This window comes from Oxyura jamaicensis, chromosome 2 (genome assembly GCF_011077185.1).
Source record: "Oxyura jamaicensis isolate SHBP4307 breed ruddy duck chromosome 2, BPBGC_Ojam_1.0, whole genome shotgun sequence".
Taxonomy (NCBI): Eukaryota; Metazoa; Chordata; class Aves; order Anseriformes; family Anatidae; genus Oxyura; species Oxyura jamaicensis.
In genome coordinates this window covers 102,036,817-102,042,816 of record NC_048894.1, presented here as the reverse complement: position 1 = coordinate 102,042,816, position 6,000 = coordinate 102,036,817, and the positions used below count along the sequence as shown (strand labels likewise).

At 32.7% G+C, this 6,000-nt stretch overlaps 1 protein-coding gene across 5 annotated transcripts in view; it reads right to left on the bottom strand.

Moving 5' to 3' along the window:
• The window catches only part of CDH19 (cadherin 19), a 105,941-nt gene that overhangs the window by 50,788 nt on the left and 49,153 nt on the right, over positions 1-6,000 (bottom strand). Inside the window, exon 2 of one of the 5 annotated variants that reach the window (XM_035317982.1) lies at positions 1,631-1,722. The exons of the other annotated variants lie outside the window; for them this stretch is intronic. The gene's annotated coding sequence lies outside the window, so the exon portion shown is untranslated. The remainder of the gene's footprint in view (positions 1-1,630; positions 1,723-6,000) is intronic. 5 annotated transcript variants of the gene reach the window in all.

Here is a 6,000-nt window from a genome sequence, read left to right as displayed (position 1 = left end):
ATTTTATTTTATTTTATTTTATTTTATTTTATTTTATTTTATTTTATGTTGCTTTATTTCATTCTTTTCTTGCACTTTATTTCTAGTGCCAACTTTCAGCAGGATGTTGAACCTGAAAGTTTTCTCTGCACATTTAGTTCAAAGAGCAGACTGTCACCTATATTTCTCCATCAATGGAATTCTACTGCTTATCGCTCTATTAGACCTTATTTGTTTTATATTGTTCTGTTTTGTTGTGTGTGAGCGGTTTTTTGGGGGGCAATTTTTATTTTTTCCTGGAAGCTCTCATGAGTTGTAAGCTGCATAGACTACTGACTTAATAACAGTACCCTCTCATGTCCCTTCTCCATGCTATTCTATTGTACAGCACATTTTGACTTAGATGTTTCATCTGGAAAGTGCATTTATTAGATGATGTCCTGTAATTGAGGACTTCCAATATAAACGCAGTTTATGTTTTGTTTTGTTTTTCTCAAAGGTTCTTAAAGTGCATATGAACTTTGTATTAAGCCTGTTAAGCTTTCAGCAATAAGAGCTGATTTTAATAAAAGTATCTAGCATCTGGAGGCTTAGATTTAAAAGACGACTCTGAAAATGAATGCCCAAATTCTAGGAATATATTTAACTGCATTCACACACACACACAAAAATAATAATATACCAGTATATGAATAGAAATGCATTTTCCTATTCAGTATATTTTCAAAATAAAAAGATGTTCCCAATCACAATGTGTTGAAACTTCATTCAATGGTGCATCACAATTTCACTAGTGAAGTTTTTTGTTGTTGTTGTTGTATTTAAAAAAATAAGATTAAAATATTTGAATGAGTAGATAAAACTGAACTTACTTCCTGCTCTTACTTTTGCTCTAGAGAAGAATGTACAAAAAGAACATTAAAATTATTTTAATCCTTTTTTTTTTTTTTTTTTTTCCTTGTTATTACCAACAGCTCTCAGCCAGAAAGGTAAATTCTTTGAATTTTCTTTCTCATTTTGCTTAAATTTACTTTTATGGCCTTCTCACTCTTAACTAAAATATGACCAAAACCTTGTTGTTAATGCAGATTATATTTTTGTTCTTTTTCATCCTGCTGGTGAGGTAACTAGGGAGTAAAAACAAGGGCAACATATTAGCACAGAGTTATGAAATCGTAAGCATGTCATAAAAAAATTCTGCTCTCTGGGAGGGGTCCAAAGGTGTTCTCCATGAAAGAGGACTACTATAGCAATATATATATATATATAATAATTAATAATAATAATAATAATTTTCTTAAGAGGTAAGTACAAGTGTTTTAAGATTTCTTAGTGTTTGTAGAGAAACTAATATATCTAATGTGTTAAATTTACTCATTGATTAAGAAAATAAAAATACCAAGAAGACAGATGAAACAGAAGGAAACAACTGTAAAACATTCACCCACATTCTCCAAAGGAAAAGAAGCAACATGCCAGCTAGAAGAGGGAGCAAATGAAAGATTTTATACCTTCTAAACTTGCCTTTCAATATATTTGACATTTTCTGTACATGATATCAGCCAAGTTTTCCAGAACACACACAGAATATTTAAAATAAATAGAACAGTACTGTTACTTAAAACTAATTAGCTTGGGAAAAATATTTTACCTTGAGAAAATGGTTGAACTCTGAACTGTTCCAAAGTTGAGTTATTCCAAACTTATTAAATTATCTGAAATGCAACAAAGGAATATCTTTCCCTGTTGAATTTTTTTTTTTTTTTTTTAAAAAAAAGGTTATCTCATAGAAAAACATTTAATTCATATTAGTTTATATCAACAGAATAGGGGATATTAAACTACACGTCATACCACTATCTTTTTCCCAAATATTAATATCAAACTGGATGTTGAACTATATGCATCAAGAACCAAATAGATAGAGTCCAAGCAGACTCTGTGCAAAGGCAATCTTAAAACAGAATATGACCTATTACTAGGATTTTTGCAATTCAATCTATTTGGATTTACATCATCATCTCTATGGAAACAACAACCAATTCAGTATACAGGCCACATAATTCATCTGCAGTTAAAACACCTCACCTTGAAGAGCACTTTTTCCACCAGCTATCACTATAATATTGTTTTATATTAAAAAAAAAAAAAAAGTACTAAATGGTAAATAAATTCTAACCAGTCTCCTTTTACACCCACCATGTTCTTTTGCAATTCTTCTAAAACTGTGATTTAGTATGTTTTTTAAGTAGTACCTCAACTTTAAGCTGCCTTTTCCTTCTCTTACATCACTGTCCACTTTTAACTGCTTACCCCTCATCTTCTTTGTACCTATGAACTAAGAATTTATATGCTATAAATTAAACAAACTTTAATAACAATAATAACAATAATAATAATAATAAAATCCTAGATTATTTAGTACTTGTGCCAATACAATACAGGAGAAAGTCTGAAGGGAGGAAGTGCCTGATAAGATAGGAGAGTGACTTCAGTGATTGAATGACTTCAGTGCTGAATCCTTTACTGACTTTTGTTTTTCAATAATTATTATTTTCATTGTATTATTATATTTAATAATTATAATAACTATTACATTATTTTATTAATAATAATTACTAAAATATTAATTTTAATTTTTATTATTGATAATTATTATTTTTAATAATTAATTTGAAAATAAAATTGTGGGGATTTTCTGCATATAGAACTAAACAGTGTAGCTTCTTAGTCTTTCAAAACTTGAAGAAGCTTTTTTGTTTTCTTTAAATTAATATTCCTTTCTTGAGATAGGGATGGGAGGACATACAACATTACATTTGATTTTTTGAATTGATTTTTAAATAATTATGAACTAATTTTTAATCAATATTTAACTGTTAACTTCATGAAGCAATACAGGGGAAGATGAAGCAGACTGTGATGAATAAATCTGTTGCAATTTGATATCAATGTAGTAGCAGCCTGCATGCCTGAGCTTGGTGGTGTGAATGGCAGCAGGGCAGGGTTGGCTCAGCATCCCTCACTTATCTCCTTTGTCCAGCTGCAGGAGGCAGCAAGCCATCAGAAGCTGCTGAGGTTGTCACCAGTGGTTCTGCCTTGCATCAAGAAATCAATGTGTCAGGCAAATACCATACATTGTTTTTTACAGAGATGAACTTGCCCCCATTTGACAGACTTCCAACCTTTTACACCTATTAAGAAAGGAAACAATAATGCTGTCCTCTTCTCTCTAGGGTTTTCTATATGCTACCTCTGACTGTGTTCTAAATGAATCAAGAAATCAATTTGCAGCCGCTCTGCCTCAGTTAAATCAAACTTATTCACAGTTTCTGCTGAGTAAAAAACATCCAGTGCTTCCCCACAGGTATCTGCTGTCACTTTGACAAAGCATATCAGAGCCCTGACCAAAGCTATGATGTCCAAAATGTTTCATTTTACTTTTACATTTTTTTAGCTTTACTTGTAACTGTTTTACCACTGCATGACATTGTTTTCATTAATAATATTTGTGTGAATTAGTTCTACTCTTAAAATCAGTGCTTACTAAATATGACTGCTAAATAAGGTGGAAAAAATAATGAACAAAAGAACAAAACATAATATGGAATAAAGTCCATATATATTGAAAAATTGTGAGTAGAGGATGAAAAATGACAGTATTTATTGTGGACATGGGTATTACAGGCTGTTTAATAACCTAAGTATTTACTTATTTTATTTCTATGCCTGTGAATAATTATTCTTTAAGGCACAGATAGTATTTTTATTTTTAACAATACAAGGCCTGAGGCTCCCATGTTTTCTTAGGATATATTTTATTAATTTATTAATTTCTAGCTCAATATGCTCCCTCTATAATCAATGGAAAGAGAAAGGCAGTGGTGCTTTATTGCACTGTAAGAAAGACAACTAAGTATGAAGTCTAAATCAACTTATTTATATCATGATAATTAACCTAAGATAATAAATTATCTATTAAATATCTACAATCAGGTCACATGAACTACATTCTTAATCTTACTGCCATCTTCACAGAAATTTACTTTTGGGCAAGGCCTTTCATTTCTGAATTTATATTAATATTAGTGAAGATCAAGGTGCATCTTGTTAAATCTGTTAGTACTAATTTACATTTAGGAGTATAGCACTCAGTTCCTCTATGAGATATATTTTGCATTTTAGGTAGAGATGGATGATTCTAGTAAAGGAAATTAGACTAGAACAAAGATGTTTTATAGATTATATTGTTTTAAATAATGTATGAAATTCTTATAAAACACACTATTTTCTTGAAACAAATTACTTTATAATATAAAATAAGCACTTTTTAGAAAAAATTTGTCTCTAGACTGGTCAAGAGCTATCATCCGGTGATAGCTCTCCGGTGCGGTGTGGTGTGCTGAGGGGATTCAAATGGGCAATCACAGTTGGATAATGTCTGTGGAACCAGTAACTAATGTGGTTTGGGTCACTTAGGGAGAAAACCCAGGGGTACATGTAGGAGGGACCCCAGAGATATATGGGGAGACCACAGGGGTATGTGTAGGGAGAACTACCTGGGCACATGTGGGAAGACCCCAGGAGGGAACCAAAAAGACACCAGAGACTCCCATGGCCCCATCCTGGGCTATGAAGAACACAGTGGAGATATCTGTGCTGATCTACAATAATGGCGTCATCTCTCAGAGCATGGGACAGAGGAGTTGTGTGGCTCATAAAAATTACATATAGCTGTGATTAAAATGTTTGGCTTTCTGAGACCATTCAATCTCCTCACTGAAATTCAAAGTGATCTTAAACCATGGCAGTCTGAGTGTAGGTTCTATTTTCTTGTAATCATTAAATGGGAAGATATCTTTTCATAAAACTTAAAAAAAATAGCCAAGTTAAAGAGACGAGTAGAATAATATTACATGTAAGGCACCAGAAAATGAGTCTAATTTTACAATATTTGCACAATCCTGAAAACATGCATATGAAAAGCTGAACAATCAGCACAGTTTATGTGACATTTCCAAATGCTATTTATATTTTCCATGGGTCAGACTTTTACGAAAATAGCTTTGTACATTAGCTATCTAATGATCTGGCATTTGAAACCAATTCAATTTATATGTTAAATCTGATGTTAGGGGAAAACCAATACACTTACCACTTTTTCGTTATGTAAGTCTGGTTGTCATATTAATTTGTCTGGAAACATCTTTTTATTTTCCAGGGGTACATCAAGGGATATAAAGTAATATAAATCATTCTGGCTCATCTACCACTGGGAATTCCTGCTAAGGGTAAATTTTGGCCCAGCCAGTATATATCACAGAGATACATAAAAAAAAAAAAAAAAAAAAAAAAAAAAGAGCACTAGCAATCTTCCCTGGCAACTATCTGCATCTCATAGAGAAAGACAGAGTGAGAGATCAGTCACTGGAAGATGAACGGGACAGTAAATGAAACTAACACTGCCTTCCAATTTGCTGGCAAAGAAGGGGGTTTTATTCAGCACCATACTAGCACGCATCCCTCTCTCCCTTCATCCCCTCCCTCCAATTTTCTTCAGAAAGCTGGGTGTTGTGAACACAATTGGTAACTGCAGCATGCCTCTTCAGAAACACTGCTACCAGCTGCCTTATATCAGAGCTCAGCCCCAAATACCACAGATGTTGAGTAGGGCAGCTAATAGCTTGGGAAGATCCTCTCTGCTTTAAAAACAAAAACAAGCAACAACAAGAACAAAAAACTGCTACATGTGATTAATAATAATAATAATAACAGTAAAAGCTGGGTTTTATTGACACAAGTTGCTGTCTCCATTGACCAAAGGAGAACTGCAGGCACTTCTGCACTTCTGTTGCTTATAATACTGCAGGGAAAACATACCAATTTTCACAAGCCTAAAACACATCCTATTGGCTAAAGCTACCTAAGATTGTCAAAACAGCTGTGGAAAATAACTTGTCTTTCAATATTCAACAGGGAAATCTCTCATTTTCTAGTTATATGGATTAAAACATTAATTTC